The sequence below is a fragment of the Carassius auratus genome, chromosome 7, assembly GCF_003368295.1.
Source record: "Carassius auratus strain Wakin chromosome 7, ASM336829v1, whole genome shotgun sequence".
Lineage (NCBI taxonomy): Eukaryota > Metazoa > Chordata > Actinopteri > Cypriniformes > Cyprinidae > Carassius > Carassius auratus.
This window is the reverse complement of record NC_039249.1, coordinates 32,038,949-32,052,129: the sequence shown is the minus strand read 5'-3', so window position 1 is coordinate 32,052,129 and position 13,181 is coordinate 32,038,949. Positions and strand designations below refer to the sequence as shown.

General features: G+C 35.9%; 2 protein-coding genes across 13 annotated transcripts in view; one reads left to right on the top strand and one right to left on the bottom strand.

Annotated features, from left to right (window-relative positions):
- Positions 1 to 5,217, bottom strand: part of csnk1g1 (casein kinase 1, gamma 1) — a 59,411-nt gene extending 54,194 nt beyond the window's left edge. For all 8 annotated transcript variants that reach the window (XM_026268504.1, XM_026268507.1, XM_026268509.1 and 5 more), the window contains exon 1: positions 5,025 to 5,217. The gene's annotated coding sequence lies outside the window, so the exon portion shown is untranslated. The remainder of the gene's footprint in view (positions 1 to 5,024) is intronic.
- A 1,754-nt stretch (positions 5,218 to 6,971) lies between these two features.
- pacsin3 (protein kinase C and casein kinase substrate in neurons 3) overlaps positions 6,972 to 13,181 on the top strand; it is a 43,354-nt gene continuing 37,144 nt past the window's right edge. Inside the window, exons 1-2 of one of the 5 annotated variants that reach the window (XM_026268520.1) lie at positions 6,972 to 7,404; positions 11,615 to 11,680. The gene's annotated coding sequence lies outside the window, so the exon portion shown is untranslated. The remainder of the gene's footprint in view (positions 7,405 to 11,614; positions 11,681 to 13,181) is intronic. The other 4 variants (XM_026268521.1, XM_026268514.1, XM_026268519.1 and 1 more) reach the window with 4 other exon arrangements.

The following is a 13,181-nucleotide window of genomic DNA, read 5'->3' as shown; positions in this document are numbered from 1 at the left end:
GTCGTGCGTTATCACTACACAATTTCTTAATAATACCAAAATTAATTGAACTACCTTATTTTCTTTTTGCCCTGGCTATGATGCTATTACTGCATAATGGAAGGACTTTGCGCACGATAAATGGCCTCCAACGTTTATTTTTTTCTACGAACCTATGACATACTAACATGGAATTTGCAGCGCAGCACCCCCACACCTTGATGCTGTGACGTCTTTAATCTTTATTGAAGTTAATTAGGTTTTAATCGCCGTCATGCATGAATGAATAATATTTTTGCCATCATAATCACATTACAAAACTGAAATTGCACTTAAAAATATTCAAATTGTCAGTATTTTTTGAGACCCCCCAAAATTTCAGATTTCTCGTTTTCAGGGGAGCCCATGTCTTATTAAGGGGAGCCGAGCTCCCCCTAGCTCCCCCGTAGTTCGCACTATGCGGTTAAGATCGACTAGTAAAGGTGGGATATTTTTTCCTATTGAAAGAACGATCATAGGAAGCTCACTATCCGCAGTTATTTTATCTATGTTCGTAACATTTCTTACATATTATTACTCGGTGTAAGAGATAAATAAAGATTAAAGGTAAACAGTACCAGTGCGAGTGATTGCGTGTGTGAATTAGTCATACCATCTCTATATTATTGTGAAGCTTGGGTTGTAAATAGCCTAGTTCCTTCAAACGCAGATAAATATGCTATTATAAGTTGAGAATCTAAGATACTTTAGTGATAAATCACAGGACAGGGCTGACAACTGTGTTCTTCTGTGCGTGCAATTTTCACAGCTATGAGTTTTCGTGCCACAATTCAGCTGTGCGAACATGGTAGCTCGATATAATACACATCCGATCGGCTAATCGCTTGAACGTCCAAACCATAAAACAAATACAACTGACAAAGTTTAGTGAAGAAGCAAGGCTCACCGCTCACGCGCCATCACTATGTGTTGAACCGGCGTTCACCCCCGTGTTTTGCTTTTATGCCACTGACTGGCAGAATCATGTGGCTACACCACTGATCTATATATAGACGGTTTCAACGGCATCAACATAAACAAACGTTAATGCGCGTGAGCATTTTGTGGACCTAACTTAACTTCCGGTAGACTCCAAATAGAATCAATAACAACAGCCAAGTCCCTCTAGAGTAGATATTTTTTGATAACAAACAAAATGTGTTTTCTGTGTGGATCAGGCGGACTTAATGAAAATGCTAATTCATTATTTGCCAGCAGGAGATGTTTTAAAGCATAGACATAAAGCGCTAGAAATAGAGGTTTCCCCAGTAACAGCTGTAAACAAAGCAGAGCTGGTACGCTCACACGCTGCTTTATCACACATATAACATGCACGTATTCTTTCAGAAATACAGCGATATAAAAACACCCATGCCTCGTTTTGATATTTAAACATAAATGTAAGGAATTATTATTATTAAACATGCAGTGCGTAACGTTACGTTACTCATGTTTATTTAACGAAGCCTTTTTGAAAATCGATCAGTTTTAAAATTGTGGCGAGTCTCCAAAAATAAATAAATATATGGGAAACACATCCCGCAGCACAGCCACCTGAGCCCAACTTCAGTCTACTCATCACCTTGCCTTTAACTGCGTTTGTAGATGGCACCGCAGCCAGACCGATATACACAACACAGACCGGAAGTTAACTTAGGTCCAGGCGCGTGCGCCCGATGAAACCGTCTATATAACTGGATCACTCATCGCGTTCTAAACTGCCAACAGGCAGTGAAGCCACCGGAAGTGTTCGATCCGCCATCTTACTAATCCCTACCAGCAGAGAGCACCATTGAGTTACATTCAAACCGCTGTCCTAAAATCACTCAATTTGAAGCTGATCAGTCAAACGGGACTCGTTTTTATGTCATGTGTAATATAGTAATGTTTACTTCAGATGTTATCTGCAGTGTTTACGGTCTTTTGGGACAGGATAAGTGATTTATTTAAATCGTGTAGGTGGGTGTGTCTGCTGCGCGCTGACGACACAGGTAACTGATCAAACACAAAAATGGCTTATTTCTTTATTCAGGAATTATTAAACGAACGCATTAGTATCAGAAATTTATTTTAATATATTACAACAAATTATACAATTATGTTGTTAATATTTCTCTATAATGAAATGAAAAAAAACATTAATTTACTATCTGGGAAATAAAGCTTTGTATTTATTTCTTAAATCCGTACTGTATATAGTCAGTTATTTCTCTGAATAAATTCAGATTTCAGAACGAACACTTTGTAGTTTGTTACATGTGTTGAGGTCGTGTCCGTGATGTTCATAATGCTCGCTACTGTAATGAACTTAGCTTTTTAATAAGTAGGGGAAATCCATGACATTTAAAAAAATAACCGTTTACATGCCTAGGGTGTTCGCATTGTAATTATGTACAGTGATACTTCATATTTATAAATGCTGACTTGTTAGGTGAAGTTTTCTCATTAAATCATACAAATTCCTATTAATTCAATGGAACTTTTTCGCACACTAGGGATTACCAATATGGCGGCGCGGCGGCTTCACTTTAATGACGTCATGAGCAATCCAGTTCTATATTATAGATCAGTGGGCTACAAACGCTTTTATGGGGGAAGTATTAACCGACATGGGAAAATTACGTAGGTTAGAGGTTCTAAATTTCGGTTTCGATAACTTTGATTAATCGTCCAGCCCTCTGTAGTCATCTCTGAAGAACTGGCTCCCTTTTCCGACGAGTGGACATTGTCGTATCCTCTTCACCGTTGGTGGCAGCGGCTGCATCTGCGCAACTCGCATCAAGGAAAATGCTCGGAAAATGTTCAAGTTTTTTTCACACTTCTTCTCTCATGTTTTCTTTGAGGAACCGGAGATGTTTGTGCAGAGGGTCTAAAGCAGACACGAGAAGAGGAGTTTTCCCTGCATTCTCCAAGTTAGCAGTGTTAATTAGTCGTTGCTTGAGAGATGCCACAACAATGTTCGTGAATTCAGTCTCTTTCTGTGATTGTCCATGGCATATTTTAAGTACTGTAGAAGACCACAGTTCTTATTCATTCATGAATTATTTTTTGTCTACAGACATCTTCAAATATGCCATGGAGAATCACAGAAAGTGACCGAATTAGGTTTTATTGTGGATTTTTTTTTTTTTTACGGCAAACAAAAAAATAGCGAAGTTCGAATAGCATTTTTATTTGTCAAATAATTATAGCAGAACGAATATATCTCAGCCTCAGACGTCATCCCCTAGGACCATGAGCAAAATGTCTGATGCATATGGGACACAAAAGTGGAAACACTTCAGGAGTGTAGAAGTCCTTATAAGATTGGTTGAATTCCACAGGATTTCCAGGAGATGTGCGCCACGTTCTTTAACGTTCTGTCCAGAAACAAAGATGACCTGGCACCAAACCCCCTCACGAAAGAAAAAAGACAGTGTTTACAACTGTGACGATGAGCGCATATCAGGATCAACTAAACGCTGGAATTTTAAAAGTATGTGAAATATTTAAGGTTTGTGGCACAGAATCTTTCAAATACGTCAGAGTTTTACACACCGGTCTGTTATTGTGGTGACATTTCCACGCCCTGAAACGTGACGATGAATGAAATGAACTGTGATTGGTTGTTGGACATGTCAGTGAAACGGACTCATGGGCGGGCCTCAGCCAATGAAAGCTGCCATCAATTCCAGACCTTCAACTGTCAGTTTGAAGGTCTGGCTACACGAGACTAATGTAAACAAGGCTTTAAAGTTGGGTGGATTCTAATCAGCATTTTTATCAGCTGGATAAATAATTGTTCCTCTGTGTGATTATAATTATAGCTATGGACTTTCCTATTCTCAGAGAATTTGAATGATTACTAAAAATTCATAGGTAGCTAATTTAGTATAGTTTTGATGCAAAATAGTCCTTTACTCAGTCACTCATTGGCGAACATAAATTAGCCATATGCATTGTTTTCCTAAATTTTGAATATCTGCACACAATTTATAACTAATAAGACTACAAACACCACCTGTCACAATCTTAATTTACATATATATTTACACTAATAAATATAATCTAATAATACAGAGCAAATACATTTAACATTCCTGGGCATGGCATTTAAATGACATTTTCCAAGGAAGAGCTCACCCAAAATTGAAAATTCTATAATAACTCAGAACTGTCTCAGTCTCACGTTCATCTAAACAAGCAGGCATTTCTTTCTTCAAGTGTTAGGTGCTTATGTTTCACTAACAACCACAATTGTGTAGATAAAAAGATGCAATGAAAGTGAATGGCAACTAAGTCTATAAAAATGCTTTACAGAAATAGTAGCAATGATAGAATTGACATCTTAAGGTGACCTAGCCTTTTAAACTTGCATCTTTCTCCGAAGACCACAGTCTCAGACCTGTGTAATGGATTCTCTAACACAAAAGCCTTCCTAAAAAATAATAAATACAAATAATAATAAAAAACAAACATATAGAAATAAAAAATAAAGAACGTGAAATAATAAACAACACCTAACGTATACCTGTATGTTTAATTCAGCAAAATAAGGGAAAATATAAACACAGAGTAAATAAATAAATAAAGCCTTCTCACGACATTGACTGAGCTTTCCTCCTGCTGCGGGCCAGAAGCCTCAGTGTTCAATGTTTTCAGCCCTTAACAGGAAGGAGGAACTCGATATTTCACAAATCACCTCCCAGCTGTCTAGAGCACAAATATGTCTAACGTTAACTGATTTAATGATAACCAGTAGAGCTGTTCATGTCACATCTACACAGCGAAAATAGACATCATGTTATTCATTTCTGTCGCTAATGTGAGCCACAGGCGAGTCGTGATGCGCAGTTATTGTTCAAATTCTGTAAACAGATCACCATCTCAATCGATCAATCAAGATTACCGTTAATTAATTTATCGGCAGGATTACCCGTCAGCTAACCGACATGAACTAATGGAGCTAACAGCTTGACAAACACCTTTAGCTCGTTAGCAATAGCAGCTTGATTTCTTTCACTCACTTCCACGACGAACTTCGTCTGAGACTTCAGGAGGAGATGAATATTGAGATACCAGCGTATGTAGATTATGTGACACCCTTCTGAATAAAACCAGTGTTGATATCCGCTACCCGCTTTTCCTCCTTTCTTCAATGTTCCTGCAAGTAACGTGAACCTTTCGCTGGTCGCGAATGATTTCCGCTCTCGGACTCTGAGGAGATTTCAAAATAAAAGCCCCTGTGCTCATCACGGTCGTTCCTGATACGCAGTACATTTTAAATGTTGTTGTTCTTAAACAACAATATGCATGGGTTGTCGTTTCTATAAAATTACACCAAACTTTTAGAAATATCTTCTGTTCAAGCTCAAGTACTTAAGCTTCATTAAATATAGCTTGATTGTTTAAGTAGTGAGGAGGAAAATGAACAGGATGCTTAACAGGATGAAACTTGACGAAAATAAAGAGCTAAAGTTAGTCATCTCTGAGTGAAGGACTGAAAGCTCACATGAGGATGTTAACATCCAAACCAGCATATCCCTATCTTACGCATATTTTTATTAATTAATTTATGCACAATTTCTGTACTTTTGTCTAACGGGCTAAGAAAATGATAACAAGTGATAAACTAACTTGACAAAGTACAGCAAAGAATTAATGTTGCTAAATCTTTGTTGCTGGTACAGTAGCTTAAATCTTATTTAGGACCTGGATTTTGGTAATTAAAGTGATATTACAATAGACTACCAGCATGAAAACGCCAAAATTGAGGAAAATATGAATTAATCGTCAATTAAAATAAGATTCTGCGGAGAATAAGAAAAACTAATAAATTAAGAAGAATAAATAATTACAGAGAAAAGGACACATAAAGAAAAATCTGAAATATTTTGTAATAACCTTTGTGTGAACTTAAAAACACAACCTATATCTCGCAGCGCCACTGTGATAATATTTAATCTTTTTTCCAGCAGCACTGCTATATTTGTGCTATTACTGCTATAAATAACTGGAAACAATAATAAAAAAGGAACCCAGACGTTACAGACTTTTATTGGTGACTGACTGCGCTGCTCTACACATTATAATGTTGTGTGTAGCACCTCCTGATGGATTTGTTTTAAATATCAAGACATGACGCAACTATTAACAGTTCAACATACTTATTTGATTGATGACATATGGAAAACATGCTTATATCATCATTTTAAATGTCTTTAACGTGTGTAATTTGGTTAGCTGGTATATTTAAAAATTTTTGATATAGGTCTATGTGATTTATAAAATAGCCTGTTAATTTTAAGTTTAGTGTAATTTATAAAATCGATTATTATTATTATTATTATTATTATTATTATTATTATTATTAGTGTATTACGGACAAGACAAGACTTCTTTCCCCGTCATAAATGTTAGATCAGGGCAGATTGCCATCTGTTTAAAATATCAGAGATGCATTACATTATTTATTACAGATACATGTATAATAATGACTGATAATAAGCAGTGGTTTATTACAGTTTTTTGTACCATTTTATTTTATTTTTTATGTTTTATATTATATTTAATATTTAAACTGATCTGAAAATAAATAGGTTGTTTAATGGCAGGCTCTGCTGTGACAACTTACCCCATAGACATATATGATGTCTATGACTTATACCCCCCCCCCCCCCCCCCATACAGTGTGATCACATGACCTGTATTTGACCTGTTGCCTGTTTTTAACGGAGCATCGGTCCAAAAGATGTTTGTGATGAGAAGTGACATTGAATCGAGTGAGTATCGTCTTCAAAGCCTACAGAGGGCACTGTTGCTCTGATTATTACTAAGTCACTGCAAAAGTAACCCTAAAATGTTATTTATCTTTAGTTCTTTAATTTTCAAATCGTAACAAGACAATGACGTAATTCAGAAAATGCAAGCGACGTTAGATAAACCGTTAAAAGTACAAGTGCTAAAAGACTCAGCCGTTAGCTGTTTGAACCTGAAAGGGTTAACTCGTGTAATTGGATCAATAGGCATAATGCGGAGCCCCAGCGTCTAATTTCATCCGAAAAGACTCCTCTCGTTGCTGGAATAAACGCTATGAGTTACTGTTGACGATGAGACTGTTTTCTAAAAACAACCTGTCGAAAGTGTGTCTACATACTCCTGCCTCCTGGTGAATGTTTATGGGAGATATTATTTCACCGCTCGGTTGCTATGACAGAAAGGAAAGGTGTCTGAGCGGTGTCAACTTTTCTTCACATGGGCGCTTTTCTCTCTCTGAACGCGGTCTGCCTGTACATTTATTGGAGATAAACCGCTTCATATCGCACTGAGGGACTCTGGGACAGTTTGAAGACGAAGTGGGACATCGAGTGCCAAACTGCTTTCGCCAGAATAAGAGCAACACAACGAGTAAGTAGATTTCAGCGTCAAAATCGGTTACTGTGTGTCTCTGTGGCGCTTAACTGAGCACATTTTACCTCAAGTAAGTTATGTCTATGTGAAGGGTTTATTTGTCAAGGGCATTGTAGAATATAAAGCCAAAACACGACAAGGGAATTAAACAAGTCTGCTACAACTTTTGTAACGTATTTATTTAGCGGAATATGTTGTGTGCCACACAAACAGTTTCCTTTGACACCACGGTCATACAAAAACTCAGTGAAATTTGAGGAGGCTTCACCCTTTGCTCTTTGAAGAAAGGGGCTAATGTCTGTAGACTGCTGATATTAAAATAATATATATATATATATAAGACATCACATGTCACATGCTCCTCACAGTCAGTGCATCTTGGTAAAAATTACACTATTAGTACTAAAGTACCATTATTAGTAACTTACCAGTAACTTACTTAGTATTAGTATTATTTGCACTAATAAAAATACATTATTGGGCCAAAATTGTTGGTTGTTTTGTAAATTGTTATTTTGGTGAAAAATTCATAAAAATAAAAATAATTTGTTTCACTAATTGTTTAGAATGCTAAAGTTTTAAATTTAAATACATGTTGATAAATGGGTGTGAAACAAGGTTAAATGATACATTGAAAAGTAGCTACATAGATTGTAAAAAGTTCCCAAGTGACCTTCATATAATAAAAATAGTTGAAATCTAAAATGTTGAAATCTTTTTAAGCAAAAATCAACCCACAGGACTTCAAACATTAAAAACTAAAATTAGATTCTGAATATATAACCTTTTATTTGTATAAAAATGTGTACCACTGCAAACAGGATCAAGGTTCAGGAGAAATCATTTGTTTTGTCTTCTCACTCCAGATAATGGATGAATGGGAATGGCCTATAAGAATATATGTAACCCTTATTTCCTACTTGGATAAAATAGTGTTTCTGCAATTTAACGTTCACGTGCATCTCCTTTTGTAGAAGATGGTGTCATTGTATCTCAAACGAAGGGTGGTAGATTAGGCTGCAAGTGCAGATATTCTGGATTAAGTGAAGCACGGTCATTTTACAACTCTAAAATCACTGAAAAATAATCACTTTGGATAAAACATGTCTCCAAAATGTCAAAGTTTAGTAAAAGTTAAGTCAGAGATTAGACTCTGGGTTGTTTTGAATGCGAGCCAAGGGCTTCATGCTCTTAGTAATTAGGGTTCCACACTTTTAAGCGAAGAGAGTTAAATTGCAGATTCGTGAGAGCTCAGGTGATCCCACTCAGCTTTCTTTATTGTGTTTTCATGAAGTCTTATGCCTAGAAGTTTTTGTATTGTATTTATTACTTTGTTTAATAGCGGAGACCTTCCATGGATGCTCACTGATCTTAGACTAAACTCACTGGGGCAAACCTAGGAAACTTTCTCTGTTGTGGTGCTGGAGGCTGTTGGGTGGAGAACAAAACTGCCTTTGTGTTCTTCATGCCTACACAAGGACCCAGAGTTCACCGAGCCTTTGGGAGCAGGGCTATATTGAGCTGTCCCGATGCCAAATTCAGGATTCTTTGACAGATCAGTGTTCCTGGGAAGATGTGGGGAAGGAAATTAAATGTGGGGTTTTAAGTGAAGAATGGTCATGTGCATCAGATCTTTCAGACTAGTGGTGTCATTTTGGTCTAAATAGGCTTTCTGAAAATTTGCGTTATGCTTTTAAAGAAATGTTATGCAATTTCAGTACAATTTATTTGAAAGGCTGTTGAAACATGCAGAAGAATATTAAAATATTAACATGGAGATGACAACCCTAATGATTGTGTGTCAAGGTCAGTAAAGTAACTTGTCCTTTTTTGAGATAAAGGTTAGTTTGGATTGGAAAATTTAATTTTGTAAAAAATAAACTCCTCTGTAATATATTTATAAATTGTTAATTGGTGCAAAACTATACGTTTAAGTTTTAAAATCTATATTAAAATATTGGTAATTATAGTTTGCAATTTTGGTACACTGAAAAAAAAATATGATTAATTGAATTTACAATGTTTTCTATTTTTTTTTTTTAAGGCAAGTGGTTGCAATCCATTTATTTTAGCCACATTTAAATAAACCCATTTAGTTGAATAACTTTCAACTCATTATAATTTTTTTAAATGTAGCTAAAATAAATAGTTTGCAACCACTTCCCTTAAATTTAGTATATATTTTTTATCTGTGTAGTTAAAATTTGATAGGTCGTATTTCCCAACACTATCGCCAATGCATAGGCCAATAAATGTTTTATTATAAATGTTAACTTTTAAATGATTTTTAAATAAATATAATGTGAAATGTGCCAAATATTGTGTAAATTAACATCATATAGCCAGCTAGCTCTTCTACTGTTACGATTTTGTCATCCGTGTGAGCCAGTCATTTTCCTCACATCTGTTGATCTTTTTCATAAGCAGCAAGTCTTCTCACAGACTTTATGAAATGAGCTCAAGGCACAACATTTTCTTGCTATTGTCAGTCATCCATTTATGAAATTAGGCCATGGTTCCCTGTAAAGTAATCCACTGCTTCTGTCAGTTCAGTCCTGATGCCCTGGATATGTGCCATGAGCTGTAACTGGGGGCCTTTTCACGTTTCACGCAAGTGCTTCCAAATCCATTTCATAGTCTGATCATTTCATGCAACATTTTGGCTCTAAACCTTCTGAAGAATAATGAGAATATGCTAGAACTAAATAAGATGTCTGGGCGAGTGGAGCCTTGTTTAGTTGTGTAGGAGTGTTTAGAGGAAGGCCTGATGAGGTGAGGCGAGGCGGTCGTGTGCTCGGGGTCTAATTAGAGCAGCGTGCCTGAACCTGACAGCAGGAATGTGCTACGTATATGTCATAGGTGATGTCACATTCCATACTGGGCTTCATTTTGGAAAGGGAACGTGTAGTCTACAGATGTTCACAGACAGAAGTGGGATATTTTCAGTGCATGTTGTGCATTTGTTGTTAAATATAAATGTTTCTTCATTTTAGCAAACAGTTAAACAGTGCTGCTTAATACATATTACTTGATACAATACCACAAAATATTAAGCACCAAAAACTATTTCAACATTGATCATAATAACACCCATTATTGATAATTCAGGATCACAAAATCAGTATAATAGAATGATTTCTGAAATATCGATCTTGTGACACTGAAGTCATAAATTCATCACATGGACAAATTACATTTTAAAACATTTTAAAATAGAAAACTGCTCTTTTAAATCGTAATAAATAATAATGTTTCGCAATATTGCCTAAATGCTTTTTAAAAAGAGAATTCTTGTATAAACATTAAAGAAACGTTACTTATTCCAAACCTTTGACCTTGAGTTTGTATAAGTAATCTATAATTGCTTTCCTCAGACTAATAAATAAATATATTAATGATATAATTGTAATACTATTTCAAAATATTTGCAAAATGTCACAGTTTCTAAATGTGGCAGGTTTTATTTATTTATATTTATTTCAGTGTCTAAATGTTTTATGGATTGTATTTACGTATTTACGTAAATATTTACATATTTACGTAAATATTTACGTATTTACTTATCCTCGTTGGATATTGTACTGTATTGTTGGTAAAGCAGTTATATAAATGTTTAGGACCAAATGTTATTAATCTATGAAGTTGTAAAACTTGATCTCCGAAGTGGTGGTATTACTTATCTAGATTTATGAACATCTGGTTGTGTAGATGGATTTTTCATTATAAACAGTGTGTTAATTTTTTTTTTTTTTTTAATTTTTTTTTATGATATCAATTCTCTATACAACTCATGTATTGCAAGTAATTGTTTTTTTGTTTTTGTTTTTTAGTTCTGAGGGACAAGATGTAATATTTTATGTGGTAATTGTGCCACAGCTGCTGTCCATAGAGCTTAACTTCTGTTGAACCCAGGACATTCCTTGAGTGAGGTGTAGACTTAGGGCTAGGTCAGGTTTGAGGCCAGTAGCACATAGCTGAGGTGTTTTCCAATGTCCTCATGATTGCCTCTCCAGGTCTTCCATGTGTGGCATTTCACTCTCCATCACAGAATGTGCCACCTTTGACTGTCTGGGTTTATATTAACCTGCTGCTTTCTCTACTGTTCTGCCATCTTAAGAGGAAAGGGAGACTCTTTCTGCTGCTTACAGTACATCTTCCCTGGTTTACTAAAACCTGACAAAAGCCTAACATCATCTTCTTCTTACAGGGCCACTGAAGAGGCCGTGTTCTTGGGCAAAGTACCACTAATTTCTAACATTCTCCTTTGCTTGTGGTAAGTTCCTCATTTTAAGCTTGTTTCTCTCTGGATTTGCAAATGTTACTCTGCATTTCCATGTATCTATCTTTGCCATTTGTGAATTATTCTGCATCTCTTTTAGTGGTCGACCAGTATGTGTTTTTCTAATGTTGATGTCTAGATGTCGGAATAATACAATGCCAAACAAGGAAAAGCTTGCTCAAATGAAAGCTTATTTTAAACAACATTTCTGAAGAAAAGTATAGATTGAAACGTCTGTTGGTAGATTTACACAATAGAGAAATATCACCTTGTTGGCCAGAGTGGGAAGCGTGCTAATCTCAAAATGGCCAAATATTGTGTGATTAATCAGCATGGCTGAAATATAGGTCAGTAATCCGTTCACAATTTGAGATCATTTGGATTGCATGATTTCCCTCATGAGAGTAATCTGGCATTGCTGTTTGTACTGTCTTTCCTCTAACCATGTTGTTTGCCAGTTGCAAAGGAATCAGATCTTGTTGGAAAGAATGTCCTTGTTGGAAAAAGTATGATTGGATTAATGGGCATTTCTGGAGTTGAAATATTGTAGATGCTCTGTAGACTTGTATACATTAATCAGATTAATGACTGTGAGTTTCCAGCAAGGCTTATAGGAGATTCAACCCCTCCTTCCTATGGCCTCATTCTGCTCAGATGGAAGCCATTGTTTTCATGGGTCTGTGGTAACAGGTTATCCAGTATTTGTCATTTATTTGCTAACTTGGCCCACGAGTCAAAGGTTTCTTCTTCTTGTGTATCACTGGGGCTGACATAGAGAAACCACATCTAACAACTAGAGTAAGTGTCCCCTTGTAGGTGTAGTTTACCCCAAAGCAAACACTTTTACTAGCCTTGGTTTTTCTTTCAGATCTGTTTGCCTTTTTTTTTTTTTTTTTACATGTACAGTAAAATGAAGACGTTTTGCAGAATGGTTATGTTGCTCTCTTTCCACACAAAAAGTGATTGGGGAAGGAGATTGTTAAGCAAAATAATATTTCATATCTTCTGGAGCTTTGGTGTAGTCACCTACAGAAATTACTAGTTTAAATGGTTAACCCATGGTCATTTTGAACCTTAGTTACACAGAATCCTGGGTTATCTTGCTTCGCATTTCACACTGCTCATAATTTACACTAGGTTTACAATTAACCCCTTTGCGTGCAAACATCACTGACGGCCCCAGTTTATTATTGTTTCACTTTCACAGCACATTAAACATCACTGTCTTACTTCATCTGGACAAACTGTGCATCAATGGAAAGTTTAAAGACTCAAGCTTCGATATTTGACCAATATTTTGATAAAACATTGTTGCAGTGACAGATATTTAGTGATTTATGTCAGGAGTGCAAAATAATAAATCCGTATTATGCCACATTTTGAATAGAAATTCACAACTTACTCATATTCAGTCACGTCAAGAGCGGTTTATTTGTGTTCACATAGACTCACTGAACAGCGTCAATAAGGATTTACAGACCAAAGATGCATATCT